We start from the raw sequence: 11,549 nt of genomic DNA, 5'->3' as shown, positions 1-11,549 counted from the left end.
CCCCCCCACATCCCCGCCTGCGTTATAGCGTGCATAACTGCGATATATATGTGTCTTACATTGTTTGTATTACACACACATATATATATATGTAATTGGTCCAAATGCAACATATCGTGTAATTTTTATACATTTGTAGGTCAAAGAAGTTTTATAAACGGCAACACTGGATCCTTGCAACGAATATGATTGTATGATACGAATTGTAGAGCAAGCAGAGACATATATATAGAGAGAATAATACAAGTCTTTTTCCATATCACACCCAGTATCAAACCGATACGGGTTTTGGGGTGTGATACGTATACGGCGAGGGCTGATATGGGTTAGAGCAATTGTGTCGTATCGCATATACGAATGAAACGTATTTATTAGTAAGTATGTAATAAATTGTAATACATACGTCTCTATTGTAATACATACGTCTCTTGGGGCAAGGAGGTAGCTCCAACAGTGTAGACAATATGAACTTAAAGTTGTCAAATTTTCGGAGAAATCCGGTCCTTTATCAAGACACGTCTCCTCAAAGGTTAACTTGGAACGCTAGATCGACGTTTTGTATTCCAGCTCACCGGACGTTGTATGACTAGCCTGGCTATAGAATGTTTCGAAAGAAAAATGGGACTTCTTTAATTTCGATCTTTTGGATGTCCGATTCTCAGCGCCAGCAAATAACACAGACCACGAGTGTAAACACGATGCAACTTTAATGTAGAGGCGGAAAAGAGGCTGCATTACATAATAATAGAACCAAAGCCGGATCGCCGAATCCGGAATACTAATAACTGGCGTGATCCTTTTTTTTTTTTTTTCTTAAAGGATTAGTTTCATTGGCATTGAAACAGATTCAAAGTTATACATTCTACGACGACACAGTGCATGGTTACTTAACCATTTCACACAAATAAGAATTTTTCAAAAGTCACATTTGTACAAGTAAAGTAAACTATTTAACTACGAGGTATGCTCTAGTACAAACAAAAGTCAGCACTTGAACAGGTAAGCTAAACTATGTAACTACTAGGTATACTCTAGTACAAACAAAAGTCATCAAAATGTTTTGGGGTTACAGTTTGTCTGTCAGAGCGACGTGTTGGTGGCTCCGCACTAGTGGTACTCGATAGGTCCTCAAGAGGTTGTAAGTCGAGCACCTCTGACATACTGTTTATATGGGGCTTATCGCATTCACTATGGGGTACGCCTGTGATGTCAGGTGGTAGTATGTTCAGGTCTGGGCCTAACGCATGTTGAGCATGGTCAGGGGGGGCATATATGGCACAGGGTATGTCTGGAGGCTCAGGAGGGCCCTCTTGGTGCGAATTCAAGTGTAATTCGTCCTCTGCACATGTGTCCAATGTGAGAGATTCCCATGGTTTTCGTGTAGACGATACAGCACTTTCTGATACTTTATAACAGTCAGTCTTTTTGACGCGATACGAAGCGGACCGGAGTTGTGTACCAGCAAACTTCTGAATGTTGCACCACATCTGGTCAATTCCGGTTACTAAATAACGGTCACGACCGGACGACTTATTTCTATCAGAGTGGAGGTAGACCAGGTCACCAACACAGATGTCTGGGAGTGTAGGTAACCTGCCAGAGGGCATTTTAGACTTTTCACTGGACGGATGGTTGAGGAGTCTGGCGTCATGTTGTTTCGTTATAATGACCTCATCTTGAACTGTGATCTGTTTGTGGGTAAACTGATCTCTTTGTGTCCATACCTCCCGAGCAGATATTCCACTTTTTCTAATACGCGTGTTAAGACGTGCGGTAGCTAGCGTAAGCAACAATGGAGACACTGCGCGACACGTGGGGTCCTGACGAAGAATTTCGTCTTCAAGCTCTTGAATAGCTTTTTCGGCCACAGGGTTTTTGTTGGTGTTTTTTGCGTTGCCAAGTTCTATGGCAATTCTGTGTCCTGACAGCGTGTCATCGTTCACCAGAGCCCGAAAGCCTGGTGCTGGGTCAGTACGGACGACCGCATGTGGACCATCTAAGGGGCGCAGCTCTATCAGAGAACGAATAAGACCTTCACGAAGCGTATCACGGCGCTCGTCCTCTAAAAGCTGGGAGATCGTATAGGATGAGACACATTCACGTACAACAAGAATGATCTGTCGCTCGCGTTTCATAATGTCAGCAGCAAATTGACAGCCTATAATAGAGGGTGGATCGCTGGAGGTTTGGTGGTGAACGACTTTAGGGATTTTTCTGAGAGCCGCGCACTGATGACAACCATCACTCACACGCTTGACGGCGGTGTCCATGTCGAGAGCGTAAAAGTAGCGCTGTGTCAATGCTCTAAGTTGATGACATGTCGGGTGGTCTAATTTGATGTGTAGAGACATCAATAGTCCGTCTATTACATGTCGCGGGACAACAATGCATTCTGATGGGCTGTTGAGTGGAAGGTTTCGTTTCACGATGATGAGTCCATCTCGTGACAATGTAGTGGCATTAAGGTAACGCTTGACATCACGAACATTAGTGACCTTTTTGGAGGGTCGGGTACCCTGCCTAAGGTGGGCANTTTTTTTCCATGAAGGGAATCCCAGCTAGTACATCGGAATCTAGGTTTTCCACAATGAGACCTTCAAAGTAGAGATCCTTACCATCACGAGAAAATATGAGGCGCGTCTCGCCTATAACCTTAAGAGGCGATGAGCCATCAGCCTGACTCGCGGATTGTGTACTTGCTGTGATTTTAGCGCCGAGTTTAGTGGCACACGACAATCGCATCATGTTGCCCGTAGCACCAGTATCAACGGTAAGCCGAACTGAGTGATGGTTGTAGAACACATCAAAGTACGGGGACTGACGTATTACTACCCTGTTGATGAGATCACATTCAGTGTCACTACTACCAGACGGGGTGTGTGTAGTATCAAAGTCCTCTTCAATACAGATGTCGGTCGAACCTGATACTGTGCGAGCTTTGGCCATGAAACGTTTATCTTCTGGGGGGAGGTACACGCACTTACTAAGGAAATGTTCATCGGGTCTCCCTGCTGCCTTACAGAGGGGACATGCCCTTTTCGTCCTGGCGGTGTATTGGGGACGTTTCGGCTTAAATGACTGAACAGATGATCTCATGGCTCTCGCATCCTCTGTGGTTTGTAACTCTTCCAGTAGGGAGTCGAGGGCCTGTGAAATTTCAGGTTTTATTGATGATAGTGTTCGCGAGCGGAGTTCAGTACCATATCGCTGTTTTACGAGCTTAGGCAAGTCTATATGTATAAGTCTGAGCCATGAAAGGACAACAAAGTTCTCAAGGGAAGGTGTAAGCTCCTCATCAGCTTCAATTGCTTCGCCATGATGAGTGATCCCCGAGTCCCGATTTAGCAGGTTGTCCTCTGTAAACGCCATTATTCGTTGAAACAAGTCCTCAGGGCGTTCACTAGCCTCATGTTTTATTGACGCAAAGTCTATGAAGTGGGCCCCTGTTGTTTGGAAACCGAAGTGTAGGCGGATCTGTTGCCAAATTTGATCAAGCGACGTAGAGGTTTTCACGATTGATTGACGCGATATTATTGGGCAGTAATTCGCTATCTGCCCTAACATTAATTCGAGGGTGGCAACTTTTTGTTCACGAGTTTTTCTGTTAGCAAGGGCTACATTTTCGCCGTCATTTGTTAACCCTCTGAATTGGTTCCCTCTCACCCCCTTCTCCCACACTACCCCCTGTACCAGAAACGGGGCAAAATTGGGGTCTAACGAGAGGGTGTATGTCAAATTCTGCCGCCAGTTCTCGAACGAGTTGACGGTTTCCGTTTTACTGAGGCACCACTGCTTCGGTGCACGCTGCATTATGATCGTTTTATACACTTCACAGTAGAAAAGTCACTACGACGTAGTCTTCAATATGATTACTTACACTTTTACAGTGTCAGACGAGAGTTCTCGTATCCCACCGCTGCCACCACGCCAGCAAATAACACAGACCACGAGTGTAAACACGATGCAACTTTAATGTAGAGGCGGAAAAGAGGCTGCATTACATAATAATAGAACCAAAGCCGGATCGCGGAATCCGGAATACTAATAACTGGCGCAGTTTCAACCACGGACTTACATATCAAATCTAATTCCTAGGTTTCAACAGAGACGTATACAACTTAGACTGGCACTCGTCTCTAGAATATTATATAGATATTTAATTATTTAGAAAAAAAGTTAACCCTTACATTTTTTGATCACTTGGATGTCTGATTCTTGAGCTCTAAACTAGGGGTGATAAGCTAGTAGTAATATGCAGTTGCGAAATTCATCATAAAAACTTAGAGGCTGGTAGCCAATCCATAAATTCAAACTAAGGGGAGATAAGCTATTAGAAAAAATGCAGATTGTAAATTGTGTACACAAACTATCTACTGCCCACCAGCAGAGACGTATATATTATATATACGTCTCTGCCACAAGGGATACACAAGAACTGACCACAGCTGTTTGTAAACACGATATCTCCTATAACTGACGTACTTACCGAGCCTCTCCGGAAACTCCACTATTACAGTAACTTGGTGTGGCTAAGATCTAGAAGTTCAGCACAGGAACAGCCACAGATGAGTGACCAGTGTGCTTGTACTACCACCAGACCTTAACCCGAGGCCCTCGTGGTCAGTTGCTCATTATAAAGTTTTACTATTCCAGCGCCCGTTTGTGTACGTCAAGGTCAAGTGATCAGAGAAAATACTGAAGCACTTTTCAAAAAGTAGGGCAATCATGGGAAAGGTAACACTATAGATGATAAGTATTGGCTATATACATTGTAAGGGAACTGTTCTCTATGTCCACACTGTTATGTTATGGTAGTATAGATACATATGTAGAGAAAAATGTTAAAATTAGTTATAGGCTATTTCAGATAAGCTAACCTGTGATGAACAAATATTCACTTTGGCTCGTGGCTGTAATCTGTAGTTTTGTACAGCTTATTTATAGTTCTGATGACTTAAGAGTTGATAAAAGTTAACTTTGATTTAATTAACTTGACGGTAGGCGATTCTGGAATTTTCAATATTTATCCGATGCGTTCCGTAAAAAAACCTACTCAATATACATGTATATAGGAGACATGAGTACAGTACCTGATATTTTAGCGACAGGTATCACTAATTGTAGATATCGATTACCTGTGGTCAGTATTCACAAGATATAGACTATTATACTAATATCCCATTACATAACGTGAAGGACAATGGAAATGTCTGGCTAAGTAACTCTAAGAAAAGTCAGTATGAATAATAATAAATAAATAAATAAATAATCAGTATGTGCCTTCTTTAAAGAGTAATAAAAGCTTCACCAGTGATCTTAGTGTCACAAATTAAAGGTATAGTTATTGAAGTAGCGAATCGCAATTAACGATGATGTAACATTTTTCAGTCAAATTCCATCGAACTAGTAAGTGTAATAAAGTCATATTTGATTTAATTAATATAAACGAGAGAGAGAGAGATTGATTGCTTTCTTATATTGCCAAAGATTTCTAATATTGAGGTTAGGGATAGTTTAGTTCTCTGATTTAGGGATTACATTTTTGACCTGTCACTAAAACTATAACTTCTCCTACAATCACCATTTGTGCCAATAACTCAAAAATAACAAAAACAACTCATCTATAAATTACACCGGGGCGACCACGCTGCGTTACAAAGTTCATCTCAAAACATCTCAAATTCCCACACTGACATCGTTCTTCCAATAAGCAGACCTCGGGAGACTTGACTATCAAACAATAAACAGCCGGTCTGGACCACGGTGCTCTGCACCAAATTGCATGTCCAACCATTACAATCACTGTTTAAAATACAGCACTTGCTGTAATAACTACACATAGAACAGTATAGGTAACATGATATCGCTAAAGTATCTCCCGCGGAGACTTTACCACACCACGCGATGTTACACATCCTATCGTAAAAAATATATATACAAATTCTGTACTTACGACTGCAATTTAGGAATATTTATATTTAGCTCTTAATTAAGAGGCGTTGATTTAAGGTTCATGTATTGTGATTTTCCATAAATGCAATGTGTAAATTGAGTATTGTTATATGCACATTATTGAACGATGTTTTATGTATACTGTGATGTCACTCTCCTGCTTATTCTAATCATGTTTAGAGACCGGTAAACAAAAAAGTATGCATATATGTATGTACCTATAAGCCTAGGGGCTTTTGGCTAATAAAGAACAGAACAGGACTATAGGTGTTAACGTGTCTAACGTGGTCTCCTGAATGACCCCGGTCTTCACCTGCACGTGCATAGCCGACTGCGACTAGCGCCACCTAGTGGCCCACATCCCCATAGGAGTCTAATTCGCAGATTGAACCGAAAGAAATTATATTTATACTCTGTGGCGGTCAACAATCAGAATAGCAATAGGCCACTTGAGATTTGATAGCCGTTAAAATCCGGTACCTTCCTGTAATTCCATTCTATATGTACTTACACGGGATGTTGACATTACGCGGAAATAAACCAGGTTTAACAAGTACGTATAAACTAGTAAGTAAAATGTCTATAAAAACCAGACAGAATTAACAAGGGCGGATCCAGCATGGGGGACGGTAACCCGAGTTTCCCCTGGCCCCACACCAGACATATATCTGTCAAAATGTCTAACTCCGGTGTCAGGACCAGAGGAACCCACACCAGATATGTACATCTATCTGTCAACATCCCGTGTAAGTCTGGTGTCGGGGCCAGAGGAAACTCGGGCTAGGGAGACGGGACAGAGATGAGTGAAGGAGGGGGAGGGGGCCGGGGAGGAATTATATAGGAATGAGTAGACGAGGAGAGGGAGGGAGGGTATCAAAAATAAAAATATGTGTCGATGAGGAGGGTGGGGGAGGAATGGAGAGACCGGCTAGCGCGAGGAAATTTAAAGGGGAATCGGAGGGTGAACGAGAAGCACTAGCAGGGTAGGTTACACACCCTAGCTATATAGTGTCGGATATCTATTTACGACAGACGCTCACCTGTTCAATTAACTTTGTCAACACGTATACACGTTTTATATATAGATTGACATGGCCGTCGGAACCACAGGGACTCGAGAATTAATTAAAGTAGCTATAGACCACTCACAGTGATGGTACAAATGTATAAAGTTCCCCGACCCACCTACCCCTGCTAGAATATACCATCATTGAGAGAGATGAGGAAGTTAAAACGCCACAATCCCGACTCTATTAACCAACCCCTAGTACATGTATATATCATCATTTTGGGTGACATTCCAATAAGAGTTTAACTATTAAAACGTCTAACATTACCATGAACACACCAGTACATGTCCAAACAAATCTGTAATGACAAATATTCTCAGATCCCTATTAGTCTAACCATTCTACCATTTCCCATTTTTTTCTGTGTTTTCGAATTCGTATGTGTGTTTAACCAAACGCTATGGATTATGATAGTGAATAAAAAGTTTCTGTTGTAATTGGTTTGAGGTTCGGCTTAAGTTGGCGTAGAATGGTTAGACTATATGGCCCAAACAGGTCACGTACAAGGATGTTATTGTCATGTCGTGATCAGTATATATGTATTTATGTAAACACATCTTACTACGTAAACACTGGAGGGGCCCTACCTGTGTGACGTCACCACACACAGTCAAATATGTATGTTGTTGTCTTTTTGGTATCACATACAAATGTGCTTTTGATGATTAAACGAACACACCAGTAAAACTATCGATGATAATCGGCCAATGATCGGTGACTCACTGTACTCCGACTCCCAAACCGTCTCTTCAAAGTTAAGTAGAAGTAAACCGAAAGTGGTTTAATGACATACGTGTGTACCTTTTTGATATGGGAGGCATATTTCTAACTATCACAGAAACACTACGTTATGCTTTACCTGAGGCACACGGCCGTATCACTTACTCACCGTAAAGGAAAGTGCCGGACGCGTAGATAGCGAGTTGCCAAATACAGTTTTTTTCTATTTAAATTAAATACACGAGGCTGTATCTTGCTATAAACAGGCGAATAATCCGGGTTCAAACTTTCACTCCACATCAAACTTTCAATTAACCATGAATTACTGTTTACAAAATCAAACGGAAGTGATCTGAAGTTATTACGGGCCTGTTCCGATCACTGTGTACGTAGCTACTTCCGTACTTATCTTGTCACAGATGACCCAGTGAAAGTCAAGTGATACATTAATCATCCGACCTAGCTCCGTTGTTGGAAGCTGCATGCTTGTCTAAATGATAGACTTTTCTCGTTCTATACATCTGTTTATGTAGTAACAGCACTCCCACCTCTGATGGAAAGTTGCTAACATGTGACGATTATCTCCCCNNNNCCCCCCACCCCCACCCCCGACACGTTCTTCACACGTGCGATTAGAGTAACAACTTGATTAAAAAAAACTGTCAAACGAGATTAATCGCCTCATTCATTTACTCATTATATACAATGTATGTATGATACACTGTACATGTTTTGATTACTGATTGAGTCGAAATACCTTGTGTACAAGTGTAGGTCGGGAATGTGACATTCTACCTTCAACTGTAGAACTTGGGGTCTAGTTCTAGTTCTAGTTTGTTAAGAGTGAAATAATGACCTGAAAGTCAAGTGGTAAATTAATTGCTGTTTCAGTTATCTTTCAATTATAGTCTGTCTTGTTACCCAGGGCAGGGAGATATAAATTGTATAGCTGTCAGGGCACCTGGCTTGGTGGCCGTTTACATATGTCAATTCAATTCAATTCAATTCAACGTTATTCTCTTTCACAATACGATGTATAGAGAAACATATTTACAATATAATATATAGTAATTGTAGTGTTCGTAGTCGGTAGTACACAGTACTGTTTCATAATATAAACACATTTATATCGAGGAGGTCAAATATTGTTATTGATTATTCTAATAAAAGTACAAAGTTTCTTCAGTGTTTTTATATTAGTAGTATTCATCAATTCATAAAACTTAATTACATTTGGTCTCGTCCAAAAATATTTATCTATATATAAAATTCGAAACCGAGATAGTGACGGGCACTGAAGCAAGTAATTGAATTCGTCACCAATTTGCTGACTGTTACAGTGTGGACATTTTCTTTCATTATACTCTATATTATGCCATCTGCCGGTTTCAACAATGAATTTGTGATAAGTAGTCTTAAATTTACAAAATGTAACTCTATCTGTATCACTTAAAATATCTGAGTAATTTTCAAAATGACAATTATTTTTAAAAATCCTATAACATGTAGCTTTTGATAAAGTGTGTACATCACTCTGCCATTTTTGTAAATACTGGTCGTACAATCTTTGTTTAAAAACATGCTTTAGCCATGTGATATTACATTCTGAAGTATATTGGACATTCCATAGGTAACTCATACCACATTCATTTAAAATACGTTTGATTTATTTCAGATAAGCTTAATTGATGACCTCTACGGACAAAAGGAGGCACAATTGAGGTATATTGAGAGTATCCTGTATGTAACAAGACAGTTCCATTGTAAGCCTCTGAGCTAGGTACACGTCTACGCTTACCTTCAAGTCTAATACAAAATAGTACCACACGATTGGAGTTGATTGTTTGTACTACAGTATCCGGGAATCTGAGGGTAACATAGTTCTTTATTAACTTTAAGTCTTTCGACTTATCAGTGTAAACATATAATAAACAGGATATTTATATATGTACAAAAAACCACATTGGTCACAGGAGAATGAACAATACACATATACATATTTGCCGCTATCAGATACTTTCCAAGATTACATAATTCTTTAATATTCTGTGTATTAAGTAATTGAACAAGCTTATATACACCAGGGTTATTTCTATAGTAACATTCTAAATACGTCCGTCTTATATCTGTATATTTTGTGCAAACTAAAAAAAATGAAACTCGTCTTCTATGTCATTAAGATTACACTTTGTACATAATCTATTAGTTCTAACAGTGCCAACATAACGCCAAGATTCAATGTTTATTTTGTGAGCTGACAGCCTAAGTCGAGCAATTTCTTTCATATAACCGATATTAACTGATTTTGTTAGATACGATTGTAATAAAATTGTACTGTTTAATTCTCTGTAAAGCATATACCTTTAGACATACCTGTAATTAAACTATATCCCTCTAGATTAAAAATGTCAAAAAATCTTGCCTTAATAATTAAAAAACGTGAAATTGTTTCCATTGTGAGCGTCCCAGATATATCCTAAGCCTAAACGATACAATTCATTTTTTATTTCACCGACTCATGGATCCTTGATTAGCAGCATATTTTCATAACAGGATTTCAAAATACAGTTTTCGGTATTGAGCAATTTAAACCAATATTTACATATTTTTAGTTTCCTTGTTACATGCAATGGATAACGGCCTAATTCGAAATATACCATCATATTCGGAGTGGATTTGCGCACACCTAGCAACTTTTTACAAAAATATACAGTTGACTATACTACTGACATAAGTATCAAACACTGCTAATTGAGTCTCAATATTAAAATACTGTTTTTTACATACACCCAATAATGCAAACAATGCTTTTCTTCGTTGTTCAGATATTTTTTTCTGTGTTTGTGTAAATTTCCCATTATAATTCAATAAGATTCCAAGATAGTTGAATTCATTCACTATCTCAAACACACACCCATCGTATTCCCATTTTTCATTATCTTTTAATCTTCCCCCATTTCTAAAAACAACAGTCTTGGTCTTTGAAGTATTTACAGTAAGGTCCCACTTGATAGTGTAAACACAAGTATGTAGACTAGCCCCGTCTCTAGAATATAAAATTCGATGTTTATGTTTTTAGAAAAAATAACCCTTAAGATTTTGATCACTTGGATGTCTGATTCTAGGTTCTAAACTATGGGGGAGATAAGCTAGTAGTAAAATGCAGTCGAGAAATTCTTCATGAAAACTTAGGGGCTGGTACCCAGTCTAACAGGCTTGATGTGTTTCCGATTCCAATTAATTCTACATCAGATGGTAGAAAGGTTTTATTGTTTCCCCATTTTGTTCTCAATCAATGATAAGCGCACGGATAACCTGCAAAAATGTGCTTAAAAAACCCCATTGTACATTTAATGATTGTCCCTGACAATATGTCACTGCATTTACGTCATGACCAACCGGTGACAAGGCTCGACTGATTATGGCAATGACAAAAAATAATGAAATTAGCCTCAACCCTGAAATAAAATGAATATACACAAAGGCTCAGTCATTTGTCACGTACACAGCATTCCGACTTCAAAGAGATGGTTGCAAGAATTTACTGTTCTTAGATTGGCTACGATCAATTTTGATTGGCTAAAATTCTACATCATCGGGTAGCAGAAACTCTATACCATTTTTTCTATCCCATATACTGGAACTTATATATATATATTTCATTCTTGTCGATCTGTCTAACCCTCATTTTTGGTAACACAATACATTGACAACAGAAAAAAACACTCATTATAGCAAAATGTCTTGATAACTTACACTACTTGGAAATAACCAAAATGTATCTGATGATAACTGCCAATTCGGCGT

General features: G+C 39.3%; 1 protein-coding gene across 4 annotated transcripts in view; it reads right to left on the bottom strand.

The window, feature by feature from the left end:
• The window catches only part of LOC110454043 (solute carrier family 23 member 1-like), a 73,338-nt gene that overhangs the window by 44,745 nt on the left and 17,044 nt on the right, over positions 1-11,549 (bottom strand). The window contains exon 1 of one of the 4 annotated variants that reach the window (XM_021503373.1): positions 7,912-8,129. The exons of 1 other annotated variant lie outside the window; for it this stretch is intronic. The gene's annotated coding sequence lies outside the window, so the exon portion shown is untranslated. Of the gene's footprint in view, positions 1-423; positions 794-7,745; positions 7,756-7,911; positions 8,130-11,549 lie in introns of those variants that run through there. 2 more of the 4 variants (XM_021503376.1, XM_021503375.1) reach the window with 2 other exon arrangements.

Source organism: Mizuhopecten yessoensis, unplaced genomic scaffold (assembly GCF_002113885.1).
Source record: "Mizuhopecten yessoensis strain PY_sf001 unplaced genomic scaffold, ASM211388v2 scaffold7645, whole genome shotgun sequence".
In the NCBI taxonomy this organism is placed as follows: domain Eukaryota; kingdom Metazoa; phylum Mollusca; class Bivalvia; order Pectinida; family Pectinidae; genus Mizuhopecten; species Mizuhopecten yessoensis.
This window is presented reverse-complemented; position numbering and strand designations above follow the sequence as displayed.